At 46.8% G+C, this 14493-nt stretch overlaps 1 protein-coding gene across 4 annotated transcripts in view; it reads left to right on the top strand.

Annotated features, from left to right (window-relative positions):
* CDK5RAP1 (CDK5 regulatory subunit associated protein 1) overlaps positions 1-14493 on the top strand; it is a 230485-nt gene that overhangs the window by 132723 nt on the left and 83269 nt on the right. The window lies entirely within an intron of this gene.

Genomic DNA, 14493 nt, shown 5'->3' with positions numbered 1-14493 from the left:
GCTTATTATGCAATTATTTCAAATTTCCTGTATGTTTGAATATTTTTATAACAATGAAATGTTGAGGGACAAGTCATACATGAACGGGATGATATTCCACCAGTACAAAGGATACCGAGTGAAACACAGACAAATAGTCTCCTCACCCTCAACCCACTATACTGCCTGGAGGGTTTCTTTTCCTTTTTTTTTTTTCATTTTTAGAGAGAGTGAGAGACAGCTGGGAAGAGGGGCAGAGGGAGAGAGAGAGAGAGAATCTTAGGCAGGTTCCAAGCTCAGCGTAGAGCTCGATGTGTGGCTCTATCCCACGACCCTGGGATCATGACCTGAGCTAAAATCAAGAGTCAGATGCTCAACTGACTGAGCCCCCCAGGTGCCCCTGCCTGGAGTTTTAATATTTTTTAAAATGTTTATTTATTTTTGAGAGAGAGAGAGAGAGAGAGGCAGAGAGGCAGAGGCAGAGTGTGAGCAGGGGAGGGGCAGAGAGAGAGGGAGACACAGAATCCGAAACAGGGTCCAGGATCTGAGCTGTCAGCACAGAGCCCGACACAGGGCTTGAACTCATAAACCACGAGATCGTGACCTGAGCCGAACTCAGACGCTTAACCAACTGAGCCACCGAGGCGCCCCCTGCCTGGAGTTGTAATCACTAGAAACACTTCCTTGTCTGTGCTTCCAGAAAGGACCTCTCCTTTTACAATGATCACAAAGTACATTGCGTTTGCACCTTGTTCCCCTCATCCCTCATTAACATGCGTTGGAGATTTTTGCACATCAACACATAACAGTTTTATATTTCATCTCATAGGGTGTATCATTCCATAGCTTCCCCCCCCTTATCTCCAGCCATGGGCGTTTCACCCACACTCCCTCGTCACTGCTTCCATGGCCCCTTCCAGCTATTTCTTTTTTTTTTTTTTTTTTTTTTTTTTTTTTTTTTTTTTGCTTCCAGCTATTTCTACTGCAGCTGTGCTTGCCCTTAGGAAAGGAAGCATAAAGCACATCACTGAGCTGTTCCACCTTGAGGCCCGGGGGCTGGCCTTTTTGACCCTCCTATCAGTCATTGGCCGCTCCTGTCTGAAGGCAGTTCTCTAGAGAAGGGGGCGCTGTCAGTAGCCAACCCCCACAGTGACTGGGGGTTGGCGCCCTGTAAAGAGGATCCGGGCGGGGCCGTGCTAGTGTCCACAGCCCACCCCGTGCACTGCTCAGTTTGCTACGCTTGTCATTCTATGTTCACTGTATCCACGCACAGCTGCTCCAGAATTCTGGGTGATCATTGTTATGGGCTGAAATGTGTGCCCCCTAATTCATGTGTTGAAGCTCTAACCCCAAGTACCTCAGACTGTGATCATATCTGGAGGTAGTGCCTTTAGACAGGTGATTAAGTTAAAACAAGGCCATAGGGTGGCCCCGACCCAGTCTCACTGGTGTCCTTATAGAAAGAGGTGATGAGGACACACACAGGGGTCAGGGGCACGTGTGCACAGAGGGATGACCGAGTGAGGCTGTGGCAAGAGGGCAGCCATCTGCAAGTCATTGGGAGAGGCCTAAGGGGAAACCAATCCTGCCGGCACCTTGATCTTGGACTCCCAGAACCGTGAGAAGATGAATTTTGTAGTTTAAGCCACCAAGTCTGTACTATTTTGTTATGGTTGCTCTAGCAAACTGATGTATCATGACTCATGGGAAACTCACAATACTAACCAGACATAGTTGACTATGGGGCCTTAACTGATACTCATTATCCCCCTCCTCTACTGTCCTTTTGGAATTACCCCGATCTGCCCCACTTCTGCTGGTCCAAGTGGTGGGCTGGTCACCTGAATGGATGGTACCATATCAGGAACGCAGTGTTGGTCCCTGTTGTTAGCAGGTTGTATATTCAGTGGCAGTTAACTAGATCAGCCTCTGTGTCCCCAATCTTTAAATCTTATCTCTTCCAGGTCCCTGACTAAACTATTAAGTCACTTGCTTCAGCCCCGTGACACTAAATATTCGGTCATTTTTCTCTTTTCTCAAAGTGGATGACAAAGTGTGCTGCCTGAAGCTTAGCCTGCTGAGAGGATTTCCTCTCATTGCTCTTCCAAGGTCACCCCTGAGCGAGGCTATGGTGAGCGCTGGGTTTTCTCTCCTCCATCAGCTGGTTATGGGGAATGCCTGCTATAGCCTCCCATGGCCATCAGTGTGAACTGAGGGAGGAGTGTCAGCGCAGTACTAGGAGGTGACGTAGGTGCCATGGAGGGTCTGGGTCATGCTGCTTGCTTATGTCCTCTGGATCTTCTGAAGCCCAAAGTAGACATACTGCTTCTATCTGGTCATGGATCGCTGCTGGTCCTGCCTGACTTTATGACTTGGTGGATAACGTGCCTAGTGCATGTTCAGTTCTGGTCTCAGAGTCAATCGATGCCCTATGGTCAGGTGCTTCTTTTCTACCAGTGCTCAGTTACATGTCAGGAGCTGTTTTTCTTTTCTCCTTTCCTTCCCTTCCCCTTCCCCTTCCCCTTCCCCTTTCCCTTTCCCCTCCCCTCCCCTTTCCCTTCCCTTTCCCTTTCCCTTTCCCTTTCCCTTTCCCTTCCCCTTCCCTTCTCTCTTCTCTTTTCTCTTTTCTCTTTTCTATTTATTTTGAGAGAGAGTGTGTAAGTGGGGAAGGGACAGAGAGAGAGAGAGAGAGAGAGAGAGAGAGAGAGGGAATCCCAAGCAGGCCCCACACCACCAGCACAGAGTCCAGTGTGGGGCTTGAGCCCACGAACTGCGAGATCATGACCTGAGCCTAAGTCGGATGCTTAATTGACTGAGCCACTTAGGCGCCCCCAGGAGCCACTTTTTCAAAAGTATACGGATCACAGCTGAAGATGGCATGGCCTTGACCCGGAATTCTAGCAGGCTTCTCTGGGACTCCCTTAGTGGGATGTGTCAGACACTCCACATGGTTTCTTTCTCTATCACAGATACTTCTAGTACCATGAGGTCAGCCTGGTCACATGGTTCCAGCAACAGCACTGCAGAGCCTTTTTATTGCTCCAGACTCCACTCCAAACTAGCATAGTAGATGCTCAATAAATATTCCCCTCTGTGGGGGAAGAAGTACAGGGCAGGAGTTATAAATGCAAATGCCAGTAGGGCAAGGTTGCCAGAAAAAATATAAGCAGTCATTTCATTATTTTGGCCAGAAAATATGCAGGAAGCTTACTTAAATTTGAACTTTAGATGAATAATGTATCAGTTTAAGTATATTTCTTGCCATATTTGGGACATACTTACACTAAAAGTTATTCATTGTTTATTGAAATTCAAACTTAACTGGGTGTCCGGTGCTTTTATTTATTTAAAAAAAATTTTTTTTAAACTTACTTCCAAGTTAGTTAGCATATAGTGCAACAATGATTTCAGGAGTAGATTCCTTAATGCCCCTTACCCATTTAGCCCACCCTCTTCCCACAACCCGTCCAGCAACTGCTTTTTCTCTTTAAGAGTCTCTTATGTTTTGACCCCTTCCCTGTTATATATTTTTTTGCTTCCCTTCCCTTATGTTTATCTGTTTTGTATCTTAAAGTCCTCATATGAGTGAAGTCATAGGATATTTGTCTTTCTCTGACTGACTAATTTCACTTAGCATAATACCCTCCAGTTCCATCCATGTAGTTGCAAATGGCAAGATTTCATTCTTTTTGATTGCCGAGTAATCCTCCATTGTATATATATACACCATATCTTCTTTATCCATTCATCCATCGATGGACATTTGGGCTCTTTCCATACTTTGGCTATTGTTGATAGTGCTGCTATAAACATGGGGGTGCATGTGTCCCTTGGAAACAGCACACTGTATTCTTTGGATAAATACCTAGTAGTGCAATTGCTGGGTCGTAGGGTAGTTCTATTTTTAATTTTTTGAGGAACCTCCATACTGTTTTCCAGAGTGGCTGCACCAGTTTGCATTCCCACCAGCAGTGCAAAAGAGATCCTCTTTCTCCGTATCCTTGCCAACATCTGTTGTTGCCTGAGTTGTTAATGTTAGCCATTCTGACAGGTGTGAGGTGGTATCTCATTGTGGTTTTGATTTGTATTTCCCTGATGATGAGTGATATTGAGCATGTTTTCATGTATCAGTTGGCCATCTGGATGTCTTCTTTGGAGAAGTGTCTATTCATGTCTTTTGCCCATTTCTTCACTGGATTATTTGTGTTTTGGGTGTTGAGTTTGGTAAGTTCTTTATAGATTTTGGATACTAACCTTTTATCTGATATATGATTTGCAAATATCTTCTCCCATTCTGTCGGTTGCCTTTTAGTTTTGCTGATTGTTTCCTTCGCTGTGAAGAAAGAAGCTTTTTATTTTGATGAGGTCCCAATAGTTCATTTTTGCTTTGGTTTCCCTTGCCTCTGGAGACGTGTTGAGTAAGAAGTTGCTGAGGCCAAGGTCAAAGAGGTTTTTGCCTGCTTTCTCCTTGAGGATTTTGATGGCTTCCTGTCTTAAGTTTAGGTCTTTCATCCACTTTGAGTTTATTTTTGTGTATGGTGTAAGAAAGTGGTCCAGGTTCATTCTTCTTCATGTCGCTGTCCAGTTTTCCCAGCACCACTTGCTGAAAAGACTCTTTATTCCATTGACTATTCTTTCCTGCTTTGTCAAAGATTAGTTGGCCATATGTTTGTGGGTCCATTTCTGGATTTTCTATTCTGTTCCATGGATCTGAGTGTCTGTTTTTCTGCCATGTCCAGTGCTTTTATTGGTAAATCTGGCAACCATACTTTAGGGAATAGGCATTTAATAGCATAGGACAGTTTGGTGTGATAGTGTTTGGGGAAATAGTGAATACATTTACAGTCACACCCAATTGGAAAAAAAATCAGTATTTAAAATAATTTAAAGTAAAAATGACAAACAACGTACCAGATTTGGCCAGAGGCTCATGAATTGGTAACCCCTGGCAAAGAGCTTGGGCTCTAGAGGTTGACTGCAGGGATTCGAATCCTGGATCCACTGCTCACAAGCTGTATGACCTTGAGACTTAGAGGCTTCCTCTCTGTGAGGATTAAATAAGATCTGGCTTTGAAAGGGTTTAGCAAGTTGCTGGGCTACTCGGTACTGCTAAACAAATGTTAATCTTCAAGATGACTGCTAGGTTGCCTTGCAACAGCGCCATCTAGTGGGCACAGGACAGGAATGCGAGCGCGAGCTGGTGCAAGAAGGCTAGGATCCTGGGGGCTTTAGGGGGATCCAGTAGCCAGGCTAGTAACGCACTGGAATATGGGTCCCCAAGCTCCTTAGATTATAGTCACTCACATATCAAATCCCCTCCACAGCTTCTGCCACACACCAGCCACCATAACCTTTATTTATTTAATATTCTCCTTCAAATTGTCTCCCTATTTTTAAAGAAATCTATTCTAATAGGAAATGTTACAATTTTTAGTTAAATGTCCTAGCATCAACTTTCAGAAATAAAAGGCAGCCACATGGTGGCTTCACAAGGGAAACAGAAAAATGAAAACATTTTGGGTTTTCCTGGACAATGTGGCAAAAAGACGAATTGGAGCATCTCTCTGTCTCTCTCTCAACAGAGAGCTTGCCACAACAACACCCCAAGTATTAAAGATGGGCTAGCTTCCTACTGAGACTTTGTTCTGGCTGTCATCAGAAGAGGGGGGGAAAGAATGAAAAAGGGAACAAGGAAGTTCCGCCTTCGTGATTCAGCACCGCCTTCTCTGTGCAGAGTCTCACACAGCAGGGGCAGCACCTGTCGACACTGGAGGAGACACTGATGGGGGCAGACGTGTTGAAACTGGGCCCTTCATCTCCACTTTGACCAGAACATTCCTTTTTTTTTTTTTAAGTTTGTTTATTTATTTTGAGAGAGAGCCAGAGTGAGGGGAGGAGGAGCAGAGGGAGACACAGAATCCCGAGCAAGCTCTGTGCTCTCAACGCAGACCCCGATGTGGGGCTTGAACTCACAAACGGTGCAATCATGACCTGTGCTGAGATTAAGAGTCGGAGGCTCAACTGACTGAGCCACCCAGGCACCTCTTCACTAGAGCATTTCTGCTTTTATGTGGTTTGAATGCAGTGAAAAGGAAAATTGCTATTAAACAGTCAAAACAACAGTACAAAATCCATACCTTGCACTGCAGCCATTTCTACTTCCTGTGGAGGCTGAAGAATTTATCCAAGGAGAAAAGGCTCATTTGCTCAGGAAAATGGGCCTTTGGACCTTGAAGGCAATGCCCCTGGCATGGAGAGGGACACGGTGGTTTTTTTTTTTGTTTTTTTGTTTTTTTTTTTCCCCCAACGTTTTTTATTTATTTTTGGGACAGAGAGAGACAGAGCATGAACGGGGAGGGTCAGAGAGAGAGGGAGACACAGAATCGGAAACAGGCTCCAGGCTCTGAGCCATCAGCCCAGAGCCTGACGCGGGGCTCGAACTCACCGACCGCGAGATCGTGACCTGGCTGAAGTCGGACGCTTAACCGACTGCGCCACCCAGGCGCCCCGAGGGACACAGTGGTTTTAAAACGTGTCCACAATTTCTTTAAGCCCCCTTTAAGAAGGGGGACTACTTAGTGACTCACTTTTTTTTTAATCTTTTTTTTTTTTTTTTGAGAGACAGAGAGAGAGAGAGAAAGCATGAGTGGGGGAGGGGCAGAGAGAGAGAGAGAGGGAGACACAGAATCTGAAGCAGGCTCCAGGCTCTGAGCTGTCAGCACAGAGCCCGACGTGGGGCTCGAACTCACGAACCGTGAGATCATGACCTGAGCCAAAGTCGGCTGCTTAACCGACTGAGCCACCCAGGTGCCCCCTTAGTGACTCACTTCTAATAAAGAGATTATGACAGAAAATGAAGGTGTGTGATTTTTAAGACCAGCTCATAAAACCTGCAGCTTCCCTCTTTCCTCCTCTCTCAGATGGCTTGTTTCGGGAGAGGCCGCTGGCATGTTGAGAGGATGCTCAGCAGCCCAACGGAGAGATCTGGGTGGTGAGGACCGGCGGCTTCCAGCCAACCCGCCATGTGTGTGAATCATCTCGGGAGAGGATTGTCCAGCTCTGGTCAAGCCTTTGGGAGATGCAGTGTTGGAAAACATCTTAACTGTAACCTCATGAGACACCTTGAGCCAGAAGACCCCAGCTAAGCCTTTTCTATATATTCTTGACCCACAGAAACTATGTGATAATAAATGCTTTTAAGCCACAAAGTTACGGATAGTTAGACAGCAACAGATAACTAATACAAGGGGGAAACAGAGGTAGCCAAGTGTAGCTATAGTGCAAATAAAACAATGTCCTTTTTGGGGAAAGGGTTTTCATCTGAGACAAGGACTCAACAGCTGAACTCTGGACTCTCCCATTTCACACTTTAGAAGATTGAGTCGCAAAGAAGAGGATGCCATGCACTGAGCTCCGGGTCACGTTGCTGTTAATCCTCAAGAGGGCTGTGGGATCTTGAGCCATCCTCAAGAGGAGGCTATTTTGCCTCCATCCAAGATCACGTGCATGTGGGCGCTGGGTCTGGACCAGTGCTTGGCCTCTGGCTCCTACTCCACTGCCTTATCAAGTGCCCGGGCTCTCACCAGAGGAGCAGGAACCCTCCTCTGCACCCCTGCATCCTTGGACTTGGAGGCTTGGAGGTGGGGAGACATGCATGCACGTTCCAGTTTGTCTTTGTGTCCCCCCACGTCACAGCCATCTTCCGTTCCTGTCTGTCTGCCCCGCTGACTTCAGCTCCAGCTCCAGACACAAAGACAACAGCCTGGTGGAGCCCATTTAAGCCACTCCCACGGTTCTGTGAGTTGTAGGGATAAGGGGTCCCTACAAAGACCCCCTCATATACATCACTCCTAGTGGTTCTGTACGGATCAAACCCTGATTGACCCTGATACTCATTCTCCTTGTTTCCACTCTTGGATCTTGGTTGATTTGCGGTGAAACCAATGATTTCTTATGAAAGATCTTGAAGCTAGCTAACTCAGGGCAGCAACGTTTCCTGAGCCAGGTCTTCTACACATTATTTTGTGTTTACAGTAATGATGCACTGGTACTGTTAGTCCCCTCTCCCCTCTTTTCCAGTGATGAAGTGAAGCTCAAATAATTTGCTTGAGATGCTCTTCCAGGAAATCGTTGGCATGAATGATAATAATAGTTTATGTTTCTTTTTTTAAATTTATTTTTGTTTTTATTATTTTTTGATTTTTTAAATGTTTATTTTTGAGAGAGAGAGAGAGGACAGAAAGTGAGCAGGGGAGGGGCAGAGAGAGAGGGGGACACAGAATCTGAAGCAGGCTCCAGGCTCTGTGCTGTCAGCACAGAGCCCAATGCAGGGTTTGAACCTACAAACAGTGAGATCATGACTGGAACTGAAGTCAGATGCTTAACTGACTGAGCCGCCCAGGCTCCCCATTAATAGCTTATGTTAAGCCCTGACTAACTACATGCCAGGCATGGTGATAGGTACATGTGTTACATGCAGTGGCTGATTGGATCCTCACAAAACTCCTCTGAGATGGAGGTTTTGCAGATAAGGACACTGGGGCTCTGAATGTCTGGCCAGTGGAACATGAAGGAAGTGACCCACACCACTTTCAGCCGAGTCTTTAGTGATATCCGGCCCCTCTGCCCACCCTCACTGCCCCATCCTGGTGACGGCGGGGGTCGTGCACTGTAGTTGGGGTGGCCCTGAAATGGAATATGAAGTGAATGTCTGAATGAAGAATCAGACTTCCGTGTCGGGCTCATTGAAGTGTCAGGCTCCTTTGTTACAGAAGCACTGCCTTGATTTGTTGTAACGAATACTGTGAAAATTTAGATTCCAATTTTGATGGAGTGAGCAATTTCTGAGATGTGACTATGGAGGATAATTAGTAAAAGAAGGAAAAGGGGTGTTGGGAATAGAAAGGGAATGAAAGCAGGTGGCAGAGAAACTGTTGAGGTTTTATGATGAAGACATGAGAGAGAAGGGGTCTGAGAGGCAGTAGACCCAGGCCCTCGTGAGGGAGTCGGGGAAGGGAAAGTGAGAGAACAAGTCAGATCGCTGAAATCTGAAATTAATGGGGGCGCCTGGGTGGCTCAAATCAGTTAAGCGTCTGACTATTGATTGCAGCTCAGGTCATGAGCTCCCAGTTCGTGAGTTTAAGCCCTGCATCCGGCTCTGCACCGACAGTGTGGCACCTGCTTGGGATTCTCTCTCTTCCCCTGTCTCTGCCCTCCACCCCCTTCAAAAAAAAAAAAAAAAAAAAAACCTAAAAAGAAATCTGAAATTAATCATCAAACAGAGACTGGTCTGTGTTATAAGGGCAGAAACTCAAGCCCGTTTCCTCCTCCCCACTGGCTGACATTTAAGGCAGGCGTGCCTCTGAATAGCTGGTCACTGTGAATGGCCTGCCTCCCTCCTTTCCTCCTGAGAACATCTCCACTGGGTAGGACCCCTGGCTTCACGGGGCCAGTTCCTGCCCCCTAGTGGTTCAGAGCCTTCATGGTTTTGGTGAGACCTGCAGTCTTCACTCCCCCTGGCAGGTCAACTCCAGCTCACTGGCAATCTTTGGCAGTTGCCATGCGTGTCCCAGGGAGTCGTCTGTGGCCTCTGTAGAATGCCAGAGGAAATGCCACTGGACAAGACAGGCTCACCAGGGCAGGCTCACCAGGCTGAAGGGCAAGGGCTGTGGGCGAATTTATCAGAGACGAGACAGAGCCTACAGAGCCAGACAGCCTGGCTTTGAATCCTGGCTCCACACTCACCAGTGCGTGTCCCCGGGCAAGTGAGTCCATCTCTCTGTGCCTCAGGCTCTGCATCTGGGAGGTGGGGCAATAACAACACAACCCTCCAGGGCTATTGGATTCATGAGATTAAGCTACCAAAAGCCTAGAGCAGAGCCTGGCGCAGAGTAGGGGCAAAATAGGAGTCTGCTGCTGTTCCTCCTGCCTCTCCTTGCAATGCCTGTGAGGGCTGTGGGATCGTGTTGGGGAGCAGAGTGGGGTGTGGGATGGGGAGGCACAGGAGGAATGAGCGAAAGCTCCTCTGATCTCCCTTCTGTGGGTCTGGTTGCCTCGCTCCTGCCCCAGCCCCACCTGCCCTGGCTGGTGACTTCAGGGATCTGACTCAACTTCTCTGTGCCTCTGCAAAGGGGGGCCAATCACAACAGTACCTACCTCAGAGGTCTGTGCGGAGGATTAAAGAAGGGATTACAAGTTAAACCTGCGATTGCAGAGAATATGAGCCAGAACTTCACCCTGAGTCTTCCTGAATTTCTGACCCACAGAAACCAGAGCGTCACGAAATGAGTATTGTTGTTTAAGCCACTTAATTTGGGGGTGGCATGGTACACAGAAATAGTAGCTAGGACATGAACATGAGAGGACCCCTTCAGACTTTATCTTGTGATGGAGAGCAGGAGCAAAATTGAATGTGTGCCGTGGTCTATCCCAAGTGAATGCAAATTGCTTCTGAAGTCATTATCTGATGAGGACTGAGAAGAACACGTTTTCCAGATAGATAACTGCACACCAAGCACCAGAGGCTGCATTTAGCCGTTCTAGTAGGATGCTACAACCGGGAGGGTACTTGATTAAGTTACTGGTAGTCCGCCATCATCTGCCATAAGCCATCGGGTTTTGCAGATTGGAGAGTTGAGATGGATGGAGTAAGCTGACCCTACCTTGTCCTTCCTACAGAATGAAACTAAAATGCTGGACACAGTGAATGAAGTAGCTCTCTGGGGATTCTGAAAGATAAATGGGGGCAGGTGGACCGCAGAAGGAAGTCATAACTGAAAGAATGAATGATCCAAAGCTGAGTTTCCTGAGTTTTTATTCCTCCTGTATCTTTCCTCCCGGACTCAAAGGCAGTGTGAGTCATGACACTGTGTGCAGGTGTGAATACAAAAAGCTTCAAGAGAAGTCCTCTCCTTCTGATCCAAGAACCAGGAAGGGGGGTGCCCTACAAGTAGAGACATTGGAGGAAATCCCTTGTTTGAGAACACAGCCCACAGAAGGCAGGTTGGAACTTGAAACTAACTGGCTTAGGCTGAATCTCACTGGGTCAGTTGCTAAACCAAACAGCCCTGCCCCCCAACATTCTCCAAAGGATTTAAACAGGACCCAGAGTCTTGTAACATTGTGCTAAAAATGTCTAGGGGCACCTGGGGGGCTCAGTCGGTTAAGCGTCTGACTCTTGATTTTGGCTCAGGTCGTGATTTCATGGTTTGTGAGTTCAAGCCCCACATCGGGCTCTACGCTGACAGCATGGGGCCTGTTTGGAATTTTCTCTCTCCCTCTCTCTGTCCCTCTCCCACTCCCACTCTCTCTGTCTCTCGAAATAGACAAAGAACCATTAAAAAAAACTTAAAAAAATAAAAGTGTCTACTACAACAACACATTGGAGATGGATCCAATCTGAATAAGAGGAAGAAAGAAAGCGGAAAGAAGCAAGCAGAGCCTCAATAGAGCCAGTGTAGATCATCACAAAAGGTCTACATTCATGTCATGAGAGACTCAGGATGACAGAAGAATGGTGCAGACAAGAACTTTGAAGAAGTAATGGTTAACAACTTTCAGTGAAGTCTCACTTTCTGGATGGCGGTATGAGGAGGCTTGGGGGCCCATCCTCCCATGAAGCAAACATAACTGGTCAAAACTATAAACCCAGACTGCTCATCTCAGCGCCAACATGTAAAGAGCTCGGAAGCTGTCATTCCCACCTTCACGGTGAGAAAAGAGCTCAATACGGACAATCAGTAACTCTCTCAGGCCTGTCATAGGGCAAACTGCCATCCCCAGATCTGGAGAGACAGGTGAACACATAAAATTACAGCCGAGGTCAGCTTACCTGAAGCAGAGGCTGCTGGGGAGGAACACTTAAAATGTAATTGTGACAAATTGCCAAAGCCTGAGTGTGGACTAGCTTGAGAGTTAGAAACCCCCAGTCTTCACATCTGTCTGCCATCTTGACAAAGGTCCTTGGAGGAAAGGCTGTTGAAACTAGGTGAGCTCTGAGTCAAGTCAAGTCAAGACAGCCTTGAGAGTGGGATCTTGCAGGGAACTAACAAGGCAGATCAAATAATGACCATTTTATGGGAATGAGGCTTTGAAGTTATTTCAATTCTGTTCTGCCTGTCTCCAGTGGCTTCTAGGCTACTGATTTTCACCAAGATTGTGGGCATTTGGTTTTCAAGTCTTCTGTGAAGTCGGAGAGTGGGAGATGGGACCAGGGTCAATTAAAACGCCCCAGAGCTCGCTGTCCTTACCAAGATTCAGCAATTTTAATTGAATAAGCACACCCCAGATTGCTGCAAACCTTTGGTTAATTCAGAGAGTTCTGAAAAAGCTGGTTCTGACAATTTTTTTTTTTTTTTTGCCAGCTTTCTCATGGCTTTTCCATAGGAGAGAATTTTTAGAGGTCTTCAATCTGCCATTGTCACTGACATCCTTTTGAGAGAGGTTTTAAAATGTGAAAATGTTATCACTATTTAAAAGTCATGAACGTGTTCTGATTGACCTGGCTGCCTGTCAGACTATTGTGTATCCAGGGCAGTCTTAGACTAGTTAGTTAGGAATTGAAGTTGTTAGCAGAGGGGAAAGACCCATCTGTGGGCTATAGAAAGAAGTCCGAGGGAGCACTGGGAAAATAGTATTCAGAGATGGGCAGTGGATGTGTGTTCAGATAGGAATGCAGTTTGGTGCCATGGCCAGAGGGCAGCAGGACCAGTGCTGATGGTACCAGGTGTGTGTGCCTGTCCTTATTCAGGTTGATTCTTGGGACTTCAGCCAAGGGGGACACTCAGTATTGACTTCATGCCTACCCAAAAAGGGACTTGAAAGTAACTAATGCCTGGACTCTCCTCAAACCCAGTCAGGTCCTGATTGCTGGTTTCCAGTCTGGAAGGTTCTTCTGTACTTTAGGGCACTGACTAGGTAGACAGACGTTCACAATGATCATTCATCTGCTTATAAAATTCAAATATCTTCTACTTCTGTGAAGGTGGAAGATGTTTCCTTCCTTACGTCCTCACCAGAAGACACCTGCTGGTTTCCTACAATAAACCTTGAAGTTCTGAACTATGTGACTATCTTCCCATGGTGCCATGTTGGTTAGTGACAACAGTAGGTGGGTATGGTGGTAGGTCTGGACTTGATGAAAGATGTTTCGCAGGGGTTGAGAAACACCAGCCTGAATCTGGTCATTCTCACAAGGTCAATGGGGTCTCCCAAAGCACAAAGGACAAGGTTTTTTGTGACGTCTTGAGTTTGCCTTTTTGTCATTCTATGACCTGTGCAAGTCATCCACATATCCCCATGGCCTCCGTGCCCTCATCTGTGGAGTAAGACAGTTGGGCTAGTCCTCTAAGGACCTCAAACAATGGTTGCAAAATTAGTTTTTATTTGAGGGGACAACCTTTCCCAGCCTGGGTAGCCCTGTTCTTCATTCTTGCCTCCAATTTTTCATATATTGTATCTGCACTCACTCTCAACTTCCTTTCATCTCTTCCTCTTCTTGGTTCCTAAAAACCAGGCATCTTCCTCCAAAAATAAGACTCTTATGGCATCAATAATCTTTTCATATGCATCTCCAATGACTCTCCTCTATGCCTGTGAACCATGAGCACTTGGGACCAGTTTATCTTTCCTCCTATACTTCCTCCTTGTCATCCTTATCACCCTCTTGCTGAGAAAACAGAAAAGAAGTTAGTTTAACTGGATGCCAGTGAGCAAAGAGGAGTGGCATATGACTTGTGATGCACCAGATTCCTGGATATCTCCCTCAGGGTCTTCCAGGCACTTCCACGCAGCATGCCCAAAGCTAAAGGTATGATCTTCCTGCTGGAGTCTACTCCTCCCACATCCCTAGTTCCCTTCAGGCTCCCCAACCTGGTACATGGGCAGCAACCTGTACCTCACCTGGTCCCTCACCTACACTCTCAGGTCCACCTCCTGAACATCTCTCAAATATACCATTTCACTTCTTGTATGGCAAACTTGTGCGTCATCATCTATGCCTGGAGTGTTACGTTTATCCCCAACCACTTGTCCACCCATCCTAAGGACCCCAGAGCAGTCGCTCTGAAATCCACACTCATCTGAACATCTCCCTGTCTAGCTGAAAACCATAAAGTTCTATAGTGTAAAGTCCAAACTCCATTCTATGGCTCCAACCACCCAGGCTGGGGTTCTTTCCAATATACTAGCTCTCAGATGATGGTGAAGAATGACAAGGGCCCCTGTGCAGAGAAAGAGCAACTTTATTTGGTGAGGAACATGGGCTGTAACACATGCCTGTGGGAAAGGAGGGAGAGCAGTTTCCTTGGAGAGAAGGCTGCTCTGGTTCCCACATAGTGGCCGTGTCATTGTCCAGGACATGGGTCAGCCTTCTGTGAGCCCTGGGAAGCTGGGCAGAGAGTGGATTGAGCAGCAGGAAGTGGGTCTGTTGGGAGAAGCCCCCAGTCAGAATGGAGACTGGCAGTCGCTGACTTTTGTTGGTATTGGCCCATCATCAAACTTGCCCTCCAAAGGAAG

This window comes from Neofelis nebulosa, chromosome 9, assembly GCF_028018385.1.
Source record: "Neofelis nebulosa isolate mNeoNeb1 chromosome 9, mNeoNeb1.pri, whole genome shotgun sequence".
In the NCBI taxonomy this organism is placed as follows: Eukaryota; Metazoa; Chordata; class Mammalia; order Carnivora; family Felidae; genus Neofelis; species Neofelis nebulosa.
Note: the sequence above shows the minus strand (reverse complement) of the source record. Positions and strands in the feature narration are given on the sequence as shown.